This window comes from Manis javanica, chromosome 1, assembly GCF_040802235.1.
Source record: "Manis javanica isolate MJ-LG chromosome 1, MJ_LKY, whole genome shotgun sequence".
In the NCBI taxonomy this organism is placed as follows: Eukaryota; Metazoa; Chordata; class Mammalia; order Pholidota; family Manidae; genus Manis; species Manis javanica.
In genome coordinates this window covers 224,878,070-224,898,030 of record NC_133156.1, presented here as the reverse complement: position 1 = coordinate 224,898,030, position 19,961 = coordinate 224,878,070, and the positions used below count along the sequence as shown (strand labels likewise).

General features: G+C 51.9%; 1 protein-coding gene across 6 annotated transcripts in view; it reads left to right on the top strand.

Moving 5' to 3' along the window:
- Positions 1-19,961, top strand: part of KLHL29 (kelch like family member 29) — a 296,154-nt gene that overhangs the window by 81,552 nt on the left and 194,641 nt on the right. For 2 of the 6 annotated variants that reach the window (XM_073215989.1, XM_073215993.1), the window contains exon 3: positions 3,278-3,331. The exons of the other annotated variants lie outside the window; for them this stretch is intronic. The gene's annotated coding sequence lies outside the window, so the exon portion shown is untranslated. The remainder of the gene's footprint in view (positions 1-3,277; positions 3,332-19,961) is intronic. 6 annotated transcript variants of the gene reach the window in all.

The following is a 19,961-nucleotide window of genomic DNA, read 5'->3' as shown; positions in this document are numbered from 1 at the left end:
GGAGAAGCTATCACTTTCCTGTGGAAACTGGGCCAGGTCACTGGGCTGTGTATCCTGCTACGAACAGGGCCCACCCAGATGCAGATCATGGAGGGCTGCTTCTCAGAGGTCTGATGAAAATCACCAGCACAACCAAGAGCATGGGGCCAGAACCAGCTGGCAGGGGTGAAATCAGATGCCTGCACTGCAGTGTGTGACCCTGGCTGCGATGGGGCCCAGGGGAGGTAACGCTGAGGCCCTGGTTGGTGCAGAACCAAAGGCTGAGCCAAGAACGGCATTAACCTAAGCTTTGGAGGTGATGAAGGGCACACGCCACCCCCATCAATGCTGGGTCGCCCTGGGCCGCATCCCCAGCCTCCATCCCTGGGACTCCGTACTGCCCATCCGGGCCCCTTGCTCCCTGCGTGCCCTGCATCCTGGGGGAACCTTGCAGATGCCTCCAGAGCTCATGGAACCTGGAACTGTTCCCCCAGAACACTGTGCACTGGCCTGGACTTGCACACTCACAGGGGCTACGTCCAGCAGAGCACCCCAAAGGTGCCCTCGCTGACCCTGTCCTCAGCCTTCACTCCCTTGGGCTCCCCACAGCCTTGCTGCCTTGGGTTCTCCAGCCCCACCTCACTCTTACTGTAATGAGGGCGTTTGTGTCACAAGCTCATCCTCAGCTTTTCTGTCTCTCAGCAATCCCTCTCAGACCTCTGCTTCAGCTGTCCCCCAGGCTCGATTCTCAGGGACGCCTCTGTCCTAAGGTCCCGAAAACTTTTCCAGAGTCCTGAGAATCCATTACCAACCTGCTGGTTTGCATTTCAGGCTCAGCCTGGCCAAACAAAGCTGCCCTGTAGCTGGGATGCCTCACTGCTCGCCCCACCCTTGGCTGTGAATCTCTATCTCCTTTGCCTTGAGCTTCTCACCTTCCTTCCTGGACCATGAGCTCCTCGAGGACAGGGACCATTCTCTTATCTCTTTGTGATCAGAAGATCTTATTCAGTTCAGAGATCACAGGATGCAGAGACCTCACAGGCAGTGTGGTGGACGGCACCCTCGACGGGGGAGGCAGGCCTCTGGACCTCATCCCACTAACTCTGGGCCAGCCCCCTGCAGATTTCTGAGCCTCCATCTCCTCAGCCTTAAATTGAGAATAACCCCTGACCTTCCTCCCTCCCAGAAGAAGAAGACAGGTTTGGAGAGAAGATGGCACACCTGGGCCAGCAGTGCTCAGCTGCCCTCAGGGAACACTAGATTCATCTGGAGGACTTTAAAAATACAGACGTCTGGATCCTTGCCCCAGACCTTCTAATTTAATTGTTCTTATGAGGACGGACATCAGAGTATTGTAAAGCCTTAAGCACTATCAACTCAAAGGTGTTACTAAATTCCTGGATTCTAAGCCCTGAGGAATTGAAATGGAAGTTATAGAGATCTGGCAAAACTAAATTCTTGGTGATATACAATTTCTCTACTCTTTCAGATGTTCTAAAATCTACTGCCTGGATCAAGCCATCAGAAAGCTGGGTACCTTTGCAATGTCACACTGTCACCCCTGTTCATGTCACCCCCATCTCAAAGTGCTTTTATGGGAACTGTATAGGCTGTTAGATCTTTTTTTACTGTAGATCATATCGATGTGCCCACATTTAGGATTTGTGGCAGTTAATGTTTATTCTGTCACTGTGACCCCCTGGCTGGGACCCTCTCAGCACACACATATTCTTCTCTGGAGCCATTGCCAGTGTATCTCACATTGAATCCTGTAGCAGACCAGCTTCTTTGCCTCTTCCAAGTCTGAACAGTGGCACTCATCCTTGGCTGCATATTAAAATCACCTAGGGAAACGTTAAAAATTCTGATATCCAGGCTGTTCACACAAGTTAGATCAAAATCTCTCAGGATGGGACCCAGGCATTAATACTTTTGTGAAGCTCCCCAGGCAATTCCAGCAGGAAGCCAAGGTGCCTAGAAGCAAATCTGTGACCACCCACAGCAAGCATACGGGCCTCTCTACCCGTGGCTCACGGTGGCGGCATGCCCTGCACCAAATCCTGCTCCCGCACTGGTCGTCTCACCTGCTTTTGATTCACATGGTCTTACACAGACCCTTTTAAGTCACTATCACTCATTTCTGGAACTCTAAAATAGGATAGGAAGCTTCCTGCTTTTCTCTGGCTGGGCCCTGGGCACAGCTCCTGCCCCCAGCAGGCCCCCAAGGAGAGAGGGCTGGGGAACCCTTCCCCACCCACAGGTGCCGGGGCAGTGCCCTCAGTTCTGGTAACCCACAGTGGGGAATTGCCCCAGTTCTGCCAGGAGCTCTCCAAGGCACATGCTGGGTCAATTCGGTGTCTGTGTGCTGACACAGGATTGGGGCATGGAAAACACTGACAGATGTAGCCCACCAAAGCACCACTGTGCCCAGGAAAGTGACTGTACCACCCTTATCCGCCCACCTTGGTCTGCAAGACTCAGTCCCACACCAAACAACAAGCTGAAATCATCTGCCAAAGGAAAGAGATGCCCCAGGGGTGGACTCTTTACCCAATCTTGGATGCAGAGTTGTTCAGGAATAGCTTAAACAGGGGCAGTTCCACTTAGCTAAGGGGGCTGGGGAGTGGGGGGTGGGAGGACCCATACAGCAGATCGTTTTAGCTGCAAAACCTCATTTGGCACCTGGGCTAGAAATAGCTTATCTGCAAACCTCAGAGTTTATTTTTGTGGCCAAGTTTGATTTTCCAAGCGACCTGTCTCCTTCCTTACCTTGAACATGCCCCACAGCCAGGGCTGCTGGGAACATTGTGAGTTTGTGCCCTACAGGAAGGCACCTGACCCAGAGGTCATGGGAGCTGACACCCAGCCTGCGTTCTGCAAGTTTTGCTGTGCACTGTGAGTGCTCAGAGAGAGGATTCCTCTTTCTAATTTGCACAAGAATGCCAAATAGTCTAGTGGTGGCCCTTTCGGGGTCCTGCTCAGGGGGAATGCCGTGCCTACATCTGCCTGGCAACTGTTTGAGGGTGCTCCTAAATGTGTGGGCTTTTGTCCCTTTTTGATGATCTCATACACTCACAGGCTGCTAAAAAGAACTTTTTAAGCTTTTGTCTTCTAATCACAAGTTCCCTCTCTCCCCTTCCCCATCTCCCAGCAGGACAGATAGTCAGGAGCACTGGGGCTGGAGGAGGAATGCTCAGCACCTGGTAAAACAAAAGGGTTTTTCAACATCACTCATTCATTCCTCGTTCCCTCAAGCACTTACTAGCAACCAATTGTATATCATTCTCGCCCCATCCAGAGAGGTCAGACCAAAAGCCCTGTCCCTGAGGAGCTTGCAGTCCAGTGGATACCAGTAAGTAAATACATTTTTTAATGAGATACAATAAATGTAACAATAGGAATTTATACAAAGTGCTATGGAGAACAACTCATTCACTCAACAAGTATTTCTTGGACACCTGCTGGATGCCAGGCATTGTTCTAGGCACTGGGATTATAATAGTGATCATAGGAGACAAAATCCCTGACCCAGAGCTCACATTTAAGAGGATGAGAGTAACGCAGCAACTAATCCAACTTAGTCGGGTCCAATCCACAGGCTTCCGAGAGGTGAGTTGGGATGTGTGGCTGGAAAGATGACTCTCTCTTGGCCATGGGCATCGAATGCCATGCTAAACCCCTGAAGTCGCCCTCTCAGATAATGGAGACAACTGCTGAAGGCTCTCAGAATACTCTCACCACCAGGCTCCCAGTGCACACCCTGACCCCAAAACAGAGACTTTTGGCAGCCTCAGGCTCCAGGCAGCCACGGATACAACCCCGATTTGTTGGCATGTGCAAGGCTGTCACGGGACTATCATACCTCCGCCCATGACCTACCGCTTTTAGTTTGCGAAGTGTTTTCACTTAACCCCTCTCCTTGGTCATAGGGGGACCCTAGGGGGTAGACAGGGAGGGATTATTGTCATTCCTATGCTAAGCATTAAGCAGAGGCCCAGAGAAGGCTAATGAGTCCTGCTTCCTAATCCAGAGGCCCTCCTGCCCCCATGTCAACTGCCACTCCTTATAATGAAGTGTCCGCCATGTACCTGCTCATCTTCCACAAACATTAGTTGAGCACCTGTTATGTGTCATCCTCTGGGCCTTAAATCTAGACCTAAACTCATGCAGGGGAAAAAAACTGAGTGGGTCACCCCTGGGTGTGCCTCCTACCTTAACCCCTCCATGACCTATGGGTCAGCCAGACCCAGGCTGTCACCGACTCACCAGGACACAGAATTACCATCAAACGCTAGAGGCCCCTCCACTTACTCACTGAGTCCTTTCATCCAGGCCACTAGGAGGTGCATTGATTACAGCTGCCAATACATATTTTTACTCTTACTTGGCAGTGAAAGGGTCACTATGAGAAGGGGGAACATTTAGACACCTCAGTCACAGAGTTTGAGCTTGCCTGTATAAGTCAGACATAACCTAGCAACCGTCGTGGGGTGGTGGTTGTTTTTTTTTTTTTTTGTAGCAACTCATTTAGATAAAAGCATCTGGTTTGTAAGGCAGCAACAACTAAAAAAAATCATTAAAAGCACTTTTCTGCTCTTACAAAGTAACCTAGTAACAGTGCAGGAGATAACAACCCGCCCCATCTTCTCCAGGTACAAAGGCAGGCACTGAAAGTGGGGAATGAAAGTCAGGACACAGAGACGGTCTACGCAGGTCCCTTCTCAGATCGGCGCTTATGGATGCGCACAAGGCAGGCCCGCCAGCCAGCCGGAGCACCTCGCCCTCCCATTAGCACATACCAAAGGCATCCTGCCTCTCTGTCCCAGAATAAACAGTGCGATTATTTATTTAGCACCAATTCAAGGCTCTCTAAAATGCACTCAAAGTGCTCTGCCATCTTGCACAGGTATGTGCTAAGTCACGCTACTGTGTGAATCGGATAAAGTGAGTCTGACCTCTGCTGGCTCGCCAGACTCACCTCCCATGACCCTCACCCCAATAAACACACATATGTGCAAACACACACACAGCCTCTGCTCCCATCCAGACGGACCCTTGTGCCGGCATGTGTGCACCTCACCGCAGGGCACTCTTCGTGCTAAGCCCGAATCTCCCAAGAGAGCCTCTCACATCCCTACCATCTCCTGGGCAGACCATGTGCTCCCTGGCCACCACCCCCCACCCATGGGAATTTCCTCTCCTTGACTTCCTGATGCTGTTCCTCTCCCCCACACCCATTTGGCTCTTGTTGGGCCAAGTGTGGTCCTTTTACCTTCTAGGGTGCTCAAGGCTCCCCCGGCTGCCACTGAGAGCTCTCTGGGGCAGGTGAGCTCTCTGCAGAGCCGAGCAACAATCAACACTGAAAAGGAGGCAGGAGTAGGAAAAGTCAACTTCCACGGCCTCTGGCTGTGCTCTGGGGTCCCTCGGCCCCTCTGCTCCCTTCTGTTGCCTGACAACTGGCTATTTCCTTGTCCACTGTGGGAGACGGCTGGGCACCCCCTGAGAGCAGGGGCCTCCCCGAAGCCTGGCACAAAGAAATCTCTCAGTGATGGGATCAGCACATGGCATGTGGGCCTCGCCCAGAAGTGGCTCCCCAGGATGCTCAAAGGCCAGCCGTGCCCAGCAGAACACCTCACAGCTGCCTGCTGCAGGGCAGTGAGGGCAATGCCCTCTCCCTGTCCTCCCAAGGCCCATGCTCCCTGGGGCCACTACAGGCCCCAGGCCTCAGACAACCACTGGGCAGCATCCTCACTACCCGTGGACAATCCTGGGGCCCCTCCTACTCACTTCAGGCCAGGGGGGATCTCTCAGCACCCATCACAGCCCCGCTTAATTCCCCCAGCCCTCTGAAGACAAATTTCTGCTCAGGAATTCTGAATTCCTGCTCAGCCCACAGCTGCCCCTGCAGCCTAGACCCGGAAGGTGGACAATGGCCCTGGGAGGCGCTGGGGTTTGCCCAACCCAGGGCTGCCACGGGCTGGCTCTGGGGCCTGGAAGCCCATCCCTGCCCCTCTTTGGATCTCAGTTCCTGTGACCACATCACAAGAGGGTTTGATCCCCGAGGGCCAGTCAGCCTCTGTTCCTAGGAGTGACCCTCTGGATGTGGCCACATGGGGGCTTCTGGGACTCGGCCACAATTAGCACTGTGGCTTCAGAAGGCACGTCAGCATGTCCTTGGGGCATCTGTCATTAACAATTATGAAGTCATTATCTGGTAAATAATTTATAACCCAAGAGATGGAATAAGCCGCCAATAAACAATAATCCATTTAGAACAAAGCTTAGCAAGGACAGGTGCAGTCGCAATGGTGCAGCTCCCTGCCTCTGGGGTCAGCACGGCCCATACTTAAACACCCGCCCAGGCCTGGCCTCTCTGAAGCCTCCTGCCCCGCCCCTGGCCAGAGGCCCCACCGCCTCCCCTGGGCTCAGGCAGGATGTAGCCTCTGAGTGACAGCAGCAGGAACTGAGCGCCAGCCAAGTACTGGGCCAGGACTCATACTTTCTCCTCGAATCCTCCCGACAACCCTGTGGATGTGGGGCCTGTTATTCACCTCAGTGAAGAAGTAAACTGAGGTTCAGAAATGCAAAATAACTTACCAGGTTCTGGTCCAAGGTCAGAAAGCTCCGGGTCTGGGGTTCGGGTCGGTGTAATGGGGCAGCTCGCACGCCTGGCCAGTGTGCCCCACTCCCTGAGCTTTTGCCTTTTGTCACTGGGCTGGCCTTGGTCTCCATGTGACCTATGCCCTCCCAGCTAAACTAGGAGCTCTAGAGGCCTATGCTCCCCTCCCCAATGGCCTGTGGTGTTGCTCACCCATGGTGGGGGCCAGGGCGTGTTTCATAGAGGCTGCAGACCACGGCCTCCCTGGGCCCATCGGCTCCTTGGTGGTGCAGCTTGTTAGAGGAGGCCAAGCCAAGGGCACTGAGAAGGGCAGCAGGAGGGGAAGTCTCAGGACCCTGCCTCTGAACTTCCGTCTTCTCATAGCTGGTGGACTCCTCCTTATCAGGGGAGACTTGCTGCCTTCTGGCCATCCTTCTGCAGAAAACTCCATTCTGGGGAAGGAGCTCTTTGCCAGATGGCATGAACCCGGGCTGTGTGCACTGGTCTTTAGGATTGGGCTAGCTCTACCAGGAGCTGCTTCTCTCCTGCCCATACAGCCACCCTGTGCCTGCAGGACCTGCCCAGAGGTACTCAGGCAGGGGAGGGCCCTGAAGGAACCTCACTTATTGCTGAGAATCTCCATTCTTGGCTTCTCCTGGGGAGGTGCACAACACCAGCACCCACACAACCAGCCTTCCTGAGCCTTGGCTTCAAGAAAGGTTTTAGTTACCCTTGTTGGGCCAGCAGAGCCACCCTGAGTTGGGAGCTTTGAGGCACTGGGTGGAGTTGTTGGACCTTAGGCCCCATAATTGTCACACTTCTGGAATGTTGCACAAACCTGCACAGCCAGGATGTGTGGTTGAGGAAGCCACAGTGGTTCCCAGGCATGCAGATTTCTCAATAACTGCGGTTGCCAGCCCAAGAAGAGGCCCCTTTTAGCCTTCTGACCTCTCCTGCTGTGGACAGTGAGGTGTTCAGGATTGGTAGGCATAAAGCCAGGAGAATGGGTCGCCTGGATGCATCCTAGCACAGCTTGAAACAGCCGGAACCTTCCCTTCTCCTTGGAACAGAATTGCCTCTTGGGAGGCACTGGTCCTGTCCGACTGGTCAAGCTCCCACACTGACACACACACATACTTTCCCTGGCCCCTTTCTGAACTCCTTTGCTTTCAGAAATGGCCAAGTATTAAGCCCTCGGGCATCTCCTGCCTTTGGTGGATGACCTCAGCATGTGTCCTCTGAGAGGCCAAGTCTCAAAGACCAAAGAGGGCGGTCAAGGGTGGTGCCTCCACGGTCCTGGACGCAGTGCCCACGAAGCCCCAGTCCCATGTCTGCACACACACACTGAACTGACCCAGCCTCTTTCATGCACCTTGGAGAGCTCCTGGCAGAACTGGGGGCAATTCCCCACTGTGGGTTACCAGAACCAAGGGCGCTGCCCCGGCACCTGTGGGTGGGGAAGGGTTCTCCAGCCCTCTCTCCTCGGGGGCCTGCTGGGGGCAGGAGCTGTGCCCAGGGCCCAGCAGGAGAAGAGTGGGAAGCTTTCTATCCTGTTTATTTTCTGAGTTTCAGAATGGAGTGATAGTGACTTAAAAGTGTTTGTGTAAGACCATGTGAATCAAAAGCAGGAGAGACGACCAGTGCAGGAGCGGGATTTGCTGCAGGGCTTGCTGCCTCCATGAGCCACGGGTAGAGAGGCCCGTATGCTTGCTGCGGGTGGTCACAGATTTGCCTCCAGGCTTGGCAGTGCTTCTGACCTTGGCCAGAATTGGAATTACCTGGACTTAAGGTGACTAATGTGAGACAAACTACCTCTCGCTTACCCCAGAAAAGAGGGGGGTACACCCCTGTGTTCAAGGCTTTGTTCCTTGGGACTCAAACTTCCCGTCACCCTGGTAGCTCCAACTTAGGACCCCAGTATGTGGCTCCCACAGAGGTAGGGAAGCTCCTGCCTCCAGGCTGGCTCCCCAGGCCATGAGGACAGGACTTCCCATGCCCACCGGTTGTGGATAGATCGATGAGAAACAAAACTGTCATTTTGGGAGGAGGCAGTGGAGTTTTCAGCCCTGCAGTCAAAGGAGTGAGAGAATCGGGCTTTTGTCACGAGGCAGAGAGCATGGCCTGTCTGCGGGCCAGAACAGAGAGTCAAGCTTCCAACAGCCCCCAAGAAATGATGCTCTGTTATGCCTGTGTTCACATGTAATTTGTCCCCCTGTTCCCAGTGAGGGGTGCTGCAGGGCTGCTAAGTGAGGCGCTGATGGGGAGAAGGAGCTGAGGACCTGCTAGGCCTGCTGTCCTTCTGCAGTGAGCCCTGGGGATGGATCAACCCAACACTAAAGCCTGCTCCCAGAGATCTCCAGGGAGGGAAATTCCATCAGCTCCCAGAGTCCCTTTCCAGTGGCTCTGGCAGGCCGTTCTTCTATCTGACCTAAATCTCCCTTGCTGCAATTTAAGCCCATTTTCCCTTGTTTTGTTTTGAGTGGAAATGGAGAACAGCTAGTCGCCAGCTGCCTCCTGAAATGGGGTGAGTCAGAAGTCCTGCCACGCAGAGGCATTCTGAGGAACCTGCCCCATTGAGTCCCTCCCTGCTGAGTCCCTCTGAGAGAACAGTGCTCAGAAGAAGGCATGAGACAGGCTCCATCCGGGGGGGCCTTTGGTGGTGGTAGAGCCCCTCCTGTGGGCATAACACTAAAGTGGTCCCTGAAGATGCCCAAGCACACAGGGGGAGGTGCAGGGGGAGATGGGCATGTGAATGAGCCAGCGCCACACAGTGACAAGTGCAGGGATGGAATCTGGCCAGGGAGCTGGGGTTGGCAGAGTTCCCTGCAGGAGGTGACACCCACGCTAGGACCTGAAGGAGGGAGGGAGTCAGTTGGGGAGAAAAAACGTGCCTTCTTCTCACATCAGGAAGATTCTCATCCACTCCAGGTCCCACATTTGGGTTTGAAAACTTGGTATTCAGTATATTCCTCTTTCCTCCAGTGCTTAAGCAGATTTTTTCCAGCCCACTTCAGCTGATGGCGAATCTGGGGGTCCACATGCTCTCACGTTCATTCATGTTTTAGTGGGCATATAACTGGGGGAAGCCATTGTGGGCAGCACCTTGCACAGCACATATATTCTGTGGGGATGTCAGTTGGTCTCTTGGTTTTTTTGTACTAGCTTGGTCTTTTTTGTGTGTGCTTTTTTACTTCTGGGAACAAACAGCCCCCACTTGTTTCTGCTAACCATCAGCTAATTTGTAGGCCCTAGAAGCCAATTCCTGGAACAGTTGGGTTCATGGTTAAAAAAAAAAAAAGTTTTTTTAATCTGATTGGAAATCAGTAGATAGCAGCTAAGTTCTGAGTTTAAAAAGTGATGACACCGAGTGTCTGACAGCACCCAGGCAGGATGCAGTGAATACAAGAAAGGAATTTTTATTTTTCCTAGGCCAGTGGAATTAAACCCTTCCTACCCTCTAGGATAAATGGAGAGAAACTGAACCCTTCTTTCCTACGCGGTTATCTGACTGACATACTGAGATGCGAGCAAAGTCTCTGGACGTTTTTTATTCCATTGCTTGATCAAAAGCCCCCTCCAAACTTCTTGGCTTCAACACAAAGGGACAAAAAAACAATCATTGATTGGATTTAAATAATGGAATTGCCATTAATAACTTCCATAAAAGATGATTGATTCTGACTTGGATTTATGGGAAGTTGGGGCTTGTAAAAGTAAACAGAGTGGCAGTCGTTCAATATTGATGCTGGTTCTTGCACACCCCCGCCTCAGGCCTGGCGAAATGCATGGGCTTCCAGCCTGAACCCCCACGCCAGCGGCTGACCACGGGGGCCTCCTTGAGGGAGGATCAGGGGGGCAGCCGTGGGCCCATCTGACTAGCTGCTGTGCCAGCTGGAGAAGCCTGCACCTTCCTCCACATCAGATCCTGATGGGGCACTTACTGCCCTGTTTTGTCAGGAGGCTGCAGGTGCTCCAGCCCCTGGGGAGACCAGCAGCTTTTGCCTCTTCTCTGGAAGCCCACTGCCCCTCATAGGACTGATGACCCCGGAAGTCTCCCCCTCTCCCTGCACCCCTCACAAGCGCCTGCCCTGCTGTGGGCACACCCCAGGCCCCTCCGCAGCCTCCAGTTCTGCTGTTCTTCCAGCCCAGAGCTCAGATGGATGGACCTTTGGTGTGGGGACACGTGGGCCAGGGGTTTCAGCCAGAGTTTCTCCATTGACTCTTTACTCCTGTTTGGGAGAAGGTGGAGGTGAGCCGTAGCCCCTCTAGGAGAGTGGTGCAGAGCCCTGCTTGGTCTGGGGCTCTTAGGAAGGGCTGGGGAGTGGGCGTGGGGGGTCCAGACCTTCACGGAGGCAAGAGCTCCCCCTCCCACCTGCATCCCACCCAGACGGCCGTCACCTCGCTCCTAATCCTCTCCCTCCCAGGTAGCTGCCTGTTCCATTCCCGTCTGGTTTGAAGCCCTTATCACTGTCTTCCAGCCTCTAAGTGCTATTGATCTCCTGTCCCTCGGCTATAAACTGGCACCTCCCAGCCTTACCCCCAGAGTCTGTAGCACACATCCCCATCCTCTGCCCCTCCCCAGGATGCCCCTCTGGTGCCAGGAGACCTCATCAGTCGTCTTTCCTCCAGCTCAGGCCTCCACCTGTGCTCCCTACCACCAGGAATGGCTGCACCACCCGCCCAGACCCCAGTCAGAAACGGGAGTGCCCCACCCTCACCCATCACCCTCCACCCCCTGCGTGGGCTCTCTGGACTGTGTCGTAACCTCCCTCCAGCCTCCCCTCCATCCCCAGCCTGTGTCAGCTAGTCTTCACCAGTTCTCACCCGAGTGAGCTTCATACCCCCGCCCCTTCCTCTCCTTCCCTCCTCTGCCCGCTTCCAGCTCCTGCACTCTGGCCCCCAGTCGTCCCTCAAGGGGACAAACCACACTGCCAGTTTCCCCAGTCCTATAGGATAAATTCCAGACATCTGCCCTTTGAGACCCTGATCCCCTGTGTGGAGAGCACCACCCCTGATCACACTCTGGCCCTCTGTACCATGAGGCAACCTGCTGTTGCCTCCACCTCAGATGCCATCCGCATCCTCACCTCCCCCCAGTGGGGAATCGGGCATCTTCCTTTGTGCTCCCAGGATGTGCTGTTCATACCTTTAGTGCAGAAAAGGAAATGAACCCTTGTGGGCCTTCCATGTCAGACATGTTTGGGGCTGCCTGCCTTGTCCACACCGTCTTCTGAAAGCATCTGTACCCACCCACAAGCCCTGCTGCTGCTGCAAGTCACGTGACTCGACCCCTCCAGTCTCAGTTTATTGGCAGATTCCTGACTTCAAGGGTGCCTTTCCTCCAACCAGCCAGCAACATAGGACTGATTGATCTTTACTTTATAAAATTAGCTAGAGACCAATAGGATCTCTCTCCTCTGGAATGGGAACTAAGGGAACCAGAGAGAGTCCCATTTGGGGCCAGGCACTTTAACCAACAGCAATGCAGATGCAAGACAAGAGCTATTATTCTGGGGCTCAATGCCTATCAGGGTCTCACCTCAAAGGCAGCCATCACGGGCAGGGAAGAAAAGGGGGGTGACGTCCCAGGAGGAGAACCTTGACTTAGAGACAGAGCCCGTCATGGCTGGCCCCTAAAGCTCTTCATGTTTCTGCCCATCTGCTGGCTTCCCCTGAAACTTTATGACCATCTCACGATGTCCTCCTTTAATATGAGCTGGTGTGGATAGGTTCTCCCTAGTAAAACCAGAAGAATTCTAACTAGAATAACTACTTTTGAATGCCATGCAGTAATCCTGCCAAGCAGGCATTGTTTTTGTCCCTTTTCCAAAGAGTCCACTGAGACTCAAAAAATATTGGGTCACATGTTCAAGGCACAGGGCAAGGAAGCATAGAGCCCAGATATGGGCCAGTGTTTCTCACTGGAGCCCTCCTCAGCGCTTGGCACCTCCACATACATCCCATTGGCTGTGATCTCTGTCCCCTCACCTCCCACTCGGGGCTCTAAGCTCCCAGAAGGCAGTGGTTGTGTCTCATTCACCACTGTGCCCCCGTGCCCACCACCTGCTCTGGCAGGACACAGGCATCAAGTGTCTGATGGGCATAATTTCATTTCCATGTAGCCCTCGGAAAAAGCTTTGGACTCTGAGCCCAAAAGCCAGAATTCAAGCTCTGCCTCCCTCCTTTAAGGTTATGTAATCTTGGGCAAATCACTTTCACCTCTTCCATGCCTACAACAATGGAAATAGGGTCAGAGACAATGGGTAGTGGAAGAGATGATTTCTGAGGCCTTTCTTGCTCCAGAACCTCACGGTGCATCATCTCTGTCCTGCCTCCCTCACAAGAATAACGTTAAGTAGAGCTCTCCACGTCTTGGCCAGCTGGGAGTTGCCCCAACCTGTTCTTGCAAATAATGCTGCCCTTTCCCGCTTGCCATGCTGGCTCAGCGCAGCTCCCCAGAGGCCCCCTCGCCAGGGCCTTTCTTTCTTTGCTTGCTGTTTAAGAGGGACTTGTGCTGTGGCCAGACTGGCCACAATTTTCATTCGCCTCTAATAGCGGGTTTATCTGAGAAGGATGAGATGCTTACACATATTTTCATTCTTCAGGAAAAAAAAATTGGCTATTAATTTGTCAGAATTATTCATATTTTACTGATGATATTTTCCATGTATCTAATCAGGGAGCTCATGAATAGAAATGAAACTATTTAAATACAGAGATGGTGTACATTGTAAGAACTTGTTTTCTCAAGCTGTTTCATAATGCAGTGAATACATTTATTTCTTCTAAAAACAGGTTTTGCAACCATCAAAAAAAGTTTTTTGCATCTTTGATCAGTTATGACTGTTCAAATGTGCTAAACTGGTGAGAGGGGTGTGTGTGTGTGTGTGTGTGTGTGTTTACATGCACAGTTGTATCTGTGCGGTCACTTAAAGCATGTTTTCTGGTGTTCTCCATAGAGACAGGAGACTGTTTTCAGTGAGAAAAGTAGAAAACATATTTGGATCAAATCTTTTGGATGGATGGATGGCAAGTGAAAGTACAAATTGAAATTGGGCTGAATAATATTTGAGATAATTATTTGTACAACATAGACTGTTAAACTGCTCAAAATTCCAGTGGCACTTACCTACATTGAAAGAGGCTTAGAATTATTAAACAAAGCCAGATATTAAATATACTACTGCTATCTCCTGAAACATTAGCAAGTAATGTAAAACACATGGCATGTACTCAATGGAAAATCTGAGAATACATATTATAATAGTTGTCTTATAAGACCTCTGGGAAGCTTGAACTAAATTGCTTAATTCCATTAATAACAAACTATTACTCTAGCTATTAGAGTAACATAAGGTAATAGAGATCATGTCGAGAGATTGCACAGAGGTTTTCTTCACCTAGCACAAATTCATTCAGGGCCATTGATAGATTTTAATTGACTATGGCAACTGAATAGCAACAAAAGAAATTGGATGTCTTTTGAAATGCTCTGCATTTTGTAGAAGCAAATAGAAACACCAAAACAGGGTCCTGGGGTTTCTGGGAAAGGTGGGGCAGGACGTTGGGGAACGTCCGCCCAGCCATAGACATGCTTTCCTGTGACCTTAACAGAGTTTCTTGGGAACAGGCTCTCCACAAGCCTGAGCATCTTTTTCAGCTCTGTGTTGTCCAAATTGAAACCAGTCCAGGCTGCTGTAAAGACACGTGCTTTGTCATGAATATCCATGGGGCATGCTTCCAAAATACAGGGCCAGTGAGACCTCTGCGCAGGCTGCTGAGTCTTCTCCAGAAAGTTCTGACAACAGGGTTTGTTTCAGCCTGAGGGCCTTGCAGTGGCGTGAGTGACCCCTTATCCCAACTTGCCAGTAGTGTGAGAGACCCCTCACCCAGAACTGGTAATGTGAGGGATCCCCCAGTGAAGCCGGGGACCACTGAAGACACCCTCAGCTTCCTTCTAGTCCAGGATAGATTCTGGTAACTTGTCACCTACTTTTCTCTTCCATTTTCTGGTCCTCCATCCAATACCCATGACCCTTCTGTCGTCTTTCCATATACCACACTGCCATCAAGATGTACCTCCTGCATCTTATACAGGCTTTGCTTTGTATGAAGTTAGTTTTTTATACTAGTCCTCTTGGTCTGCCAGAACAAAATATGATGGACTGGGTGGATTAAACAATAGGTCTATTTCTCACAGTTCCGGAGGGTAGAAGTCCAAAAACAGAGCCCCAGCACGGTCAGGTTCTTTACCCACCTTGCCGACAGCCACCCTCTCGTTGTGTCCTCATGTGGCAGGGAGAGTGAGAGAGAGCTTTCTCGGGAACCTCTTCTTCTATGGACCATAAGCCTGTTGGATCGGGGTCCCACCCTTATAACCTCATTTAACCTTTATTACTTCCATAAAGGCTCTATTTCCAAATACAGTCACATTGCAGGTCAGGACTTTAACCTATGAATTTGGGAGGGACACCATTTAGTCCATAGCAGTTCAAGTCCCCATTTCATCTTGCTGGGCTAATCTCTCCTTCCCCACTCACCCCTTGTCCGCAAGTACCTGGGGCTTTAGTCCTGCCTCAATTTCTCTGTCTGAAGGAAAACCCGCTTTTAAAATAAACTATCCCCGAATGTGAGGGGCTGCTGAAAGCAAGCCTGTGGTGGTGCCCTAGGAGGTGATAGGGAGCCCTGTAGACAGGGGAGGAGGTGACAGGGAGGTACCCCCAGACTCCCCCATACCATGCTTGTTGGTGGATTGGGTCCAGATCATCATACCACCTGGTTCAGGGCATGTGATGATGTTTCTGCAGAAGTATTTGAAGGCTGTGTCTTCTGGTGTCTGGGCTGTCCCCTGGTTTGGGGTATGTCCTGACCATCATCTCACTTCAACCTGTAGGGTGCCCATTTCTTCTGGTCCAGGTGACAGTGGATGTAACATTCAACCCCACCACATCCACTGGGGTCAGTGACATTCAGTCTCCCTCTGCCTGTTGGTCCCAGCTTCCCTCCAGGACATCACAGAGGAGCTCTGGAGGGCTGGCCTGCTCTGCACAGTGTCCCCTCCTTGCTCCCAGCCCAGTGAGAGTCCTGGACCATCTCAAGTCCTGTCAGGGTCAGGCTCTGGGTGTGATGCCCAGGAACGAGCTCAGCTCCTGGATGTGGGCGCCCGCCTGCTGGCGCTGGGAGAATCGAATCCCACCGCAACTGCAGCACACGCATGTGTTTGAAAACCTCCTTGGCAGGCAGGACCTCCTAATTTTTTCCACTTCTTGTGATTAGCGTTGCAGACTAATCCTAGCACCAGACTCAACACCAGCTGTTCTTCCCCCACTGCTTGTTTTTACTTATAAACTGAATCCTGTAGCTGCTGCCGCATCGGCTGGCCCCACGCCTCCCTCAGCCTGAGCTGCAGCCAGTCACCTACGGGATCGACCTCAGGTGAGTTAGCTTTCTCCTTGGCTGCCTGTGTCCTTCACACTGCCTGGGCCCTTCACACTGCCTGGGCAGCACTGCCGGGTCTCCGAGGGTGAGTGAGGGCTGCACCCCATTCCGAAGAGGCCTTGGGCTCACCTGCTAAGATGGTTTTATAGCAGCAGTTCCCAGAGCCAGACTTATCTAGAAATTTAATTTTGCTCCAGAGACATCAGACATCCCTGGATGCCACACACAATTTTTGATGTAATGAGATATATTCAAAATAATGCATGCAGCATTTAGAGAAGTTTCATGACCTGACAATACAATGAACTCACATGATGCAACCTCTGAAATGAAGAATGAGAACATCGAAATTACCTGTTTTCTTGTTCGAGTCTTTCCAACACCCCTTAAATTTGGAAAGAGGTCTGCAGGGAGCCTGCTGGCCTTGGCACCTCTCCCCTCCCTGCCCCTTGCTGCCTACCCCCCAGGAGCCTCCAGTCGTCAGCAGCCCGGCCACCTTTCAGCGAGGGTCTGGCCAGGAAGCATGGCCTCGGTGGCCTGTAGCCCAGCAGGAATGGGCACAGCTATCCTGTGGTGTCCAGACAAGCAGGAGCTCTCTCTGCTTTGCACATTTCTCTGGCATCTTTCTCCCGATGACTTCCATGGCAGTGCTTGGGAAGGTTATTTACAGCGTACAGGCACAGGAGCTCAGACTTCCGCATCTCTGCAACCTTAGATGCCATCAATTTGCATTTCTTTGAGAGTTTCTCACATACCTGGAAGGCCCTGAAAACAAATCAGGGAGTGTGGCATATGGGGCATTTGCCCTCGAAATGCTCCACCGTCAAGAAGAATTGTGACTGTCAAAAATAATCATATTCCTGTTGAAAGCACATATAATCAGCTCTGTAAATTGGGAAACATAAGTCACGGTTACATTTGTTCTGCCACCATGTGAGAATCACGAGTTTCTCAACGAGCAGGAAACAGAACTATGAGCCCTTGTAGAATGACTTGCTGTCCCGTCAGAGCCACCATGACCAGCCATGCTTGTTCTCTTGGTGCGAAATCTCTGACTCCCCTCAGTCCCCACGTGCTTTGGGCAGGCTGGTTTCTTCCTCAGCAACTGCAGGGTACTTGAAAACAGGATGAAAGGCGATCGCTCTTGCTTCCTCCTTGGCAGTCTCCCCATGGCTTTGCCTGTCCAGCAGCTGCCGTGCATTTGGTTCTCTCTCCTTTCTTTTTCCCCTCCATTGCCCTTTCCGGCAATGGTTCAGAATCCCTGAATCGGAGGACATGCGCGGAGCCCATGCTTTCCGGGAGCAGAGCGGTGCTCAGCACCCAGGCGGGGCATGTGTGCACATGCTCGCTGTATGCTAACCCTGCCCCCCCAGAAACATCTCAGAGACACAGGCCTGTGTGTGGGATGGTGTGACAGTGACTCAGCCGGGATGGGCACGGGTGGCAGAAATAGACCCGAACTCACCTCTGCCCAGAGAGACAGGGCCGGGCCGGGAGACACTGTGGGGATTTCAGAGAAGGGAAACAAATGGCTGAGGGGGCAGGGAAGATCTGGTAGTCCCTGGCCATCTTCCGCCGGACCCTGCAGTAATGTAGCCTTGAGATCTATGGATCTAAGGAGCAAAAATGCCAGCTGGGTAGAGAAAGGAGGCTGGCCTGACACTGGTGTGTGTGTGCGTGTGACCTGAGAGCGCTGGGCTGGGAGCGTGGCTGGGGTCAGGAGCTGGGCCTGGGGCCGTTCCTCAGCACTGAAGGCAGGCCTGTGTTAAGGGAGCACCGTGCAGAGAATATCCAGGAGGCAAAGATTGGTCTAAGGTCTGCTGGAGTGATTGACTCAGGATTTCAGGCCTGAATCCTAGGATATTTATACTGACAGTGAAATAAGATCCTATGAGCTCTCAAACTGGGCATGATAGGCTTTTTTTGTTTATTGGTTGATTTTAAGGTGAAAGCCCTCACGCAGAAAGCAGGCAAGGATTTCTCTGACAATCAGGAAGTATGGGATTTAGGAGCAGAAAATCTCCTTTCTCTGCGACCCCTGCACAGACTCCATTCTTGCATCTCTGCCAAGTGGGCTGGGGCTGGCGGGGCAGCAAGGTGCCTTGACATCCCAGTGAATGTGGCAAATCGGAGCAAGTGCCCAGCCAGGCAGGAGACTGCTGCCTGGGGCCTCGCATGCTCTGCAAAGCAGGGAGCTCTAGGCCCCTGGGTGGAGAGAAGCCTGTGGTGGGGTCAGGAAGGGCCCGTGGAAGGTGAACTTGGTCCTGCTCCAGCAACACCCAGCTCCACCACTGCTTTCTCGGCACCTCCATTAGGAAACTCAGAAAGGTCAGGGAGTTTGAGAACAGTGTTATCCACGGCCGCATTGTCTCTGCTGTCATCCTGTAATGTGCTGTCTAGTGCTATTGAGCACTTAGAATATGGTTCATGCAACTCAGGAACTGAAGTTTTAATTCTACTCAAGTTAAATGAATTTTATTTAAACTAGCCACATTGGCTAGTAACCACAGTATTAGCAGCACAAGCCTAGGAGGCCCACAGCAGAGCCTGGGTGAGGCTGCCCCGGTCCTGCCGAGACTCTAGATCTGTGGTTCTGCCCTTTCTATGCCTCGGAGTGGCAGAGTATGCAGAGCTCTCAGAGAGAAATTACCCTGAAAATCAGAATGGGCTGGATGCCTACAGAGGTCCCTGTGAGCAGGCACCTCTCCTTTAGTGGTTAGGAGTGTGGTGGGCATAGGAGAAGGTCCTGCAGGTTTGCCAAAGCCTTTTCTCTCTCACTGCACAGCATTGTTTCTGCTCTGGCTGCCTGAGGAAATGGTTTTGCAAAGCTTTATTATTTTGGATTATTTTGGCATATTCACTGAAGTCGTACCTGGGTTCCCACTTTACATTTGATTTCTGTCTGATCGGGATTCACTCCTGCCCAGGGTGGTAGGGATTTCTGTAGACCACATTTAGAGTGTCCCCCATCTCCCCTTTTCCTGGGAAAGGGAATCGAGGGGCTTGGCTGCCACCACTTCTAAGAAATGGGCAGATGGGAGCAATTTGATAAACATTCCACTGAAAATGCCTGCCTTCCTCGAGTGTAAGTTAGGAATGCCTTGGTAGATATTTATTTTCTTGCTCCAGAACTGTCAGGCGCAAGCAGTGGCCGGATTTTCAGTGGTGTGTATGAAATGCCTGGCTCTGGGGTAACTGATGGAGTAACCAGATCCTCACTCCCTTGAATCGGGCAAGAATACCAGGGAGAAAAGGGGCGGCTGGAGCAAGTCAGACGGGAAAAGGAGAAACCAATCTCAGTCCTTTGGGAGCACGGATGCAGCCCCGGCCTCCCCCTGCCCCCACCAGCCCCCACTCCCCGAGGAAGTAAATCTGTCCAGGAGGAAGTTGAGCAGAACAGGAATCTCCCAGCCCTCTAATGCAGTCTGTAAGCAAAAAATAGAGGGGTGAGCCAAGTATTATCAGTGTGTTTATGATATATCTTTTCTCCATGGTCTGCTTAGATTCTAAAACCTTAATGTTTGAGGCTCATTCTCTAAAAATAGAGCTGTTGTCCACTGGCTAAGAGAGGTGGGGCTAGATGAGTAGGGGGGTTGTGCTTTTCCTAGAGTAGAATCTTAATGGTTTATTGAAGTGCATTTGCTTTGGGGTTAGCATTGTAAGAGTAATTCATTTGTCTGGGACTCTCCTTAGACCTGCAAATATGTATTGGTGCCAACTGAACAGCAAGCCCTGTGCTGTCCCCCAGAAAGGAAATGGTGAATGAGATCATCTCTACCCTAACAGAGACTCTTCCCAGCGTGGGCTGGAAAGGAGGAGCAAGATAGTCAGACAGTGTTAGCAAGGAAGGATGCAGGGTGGTGTGGTCATGCCAGACACAGGTGTTTAGAAGGCAGTGAGTCCAGAAGGGCTTCATGGAAGAGGGAGAAACTTAAGCTGAACCTCG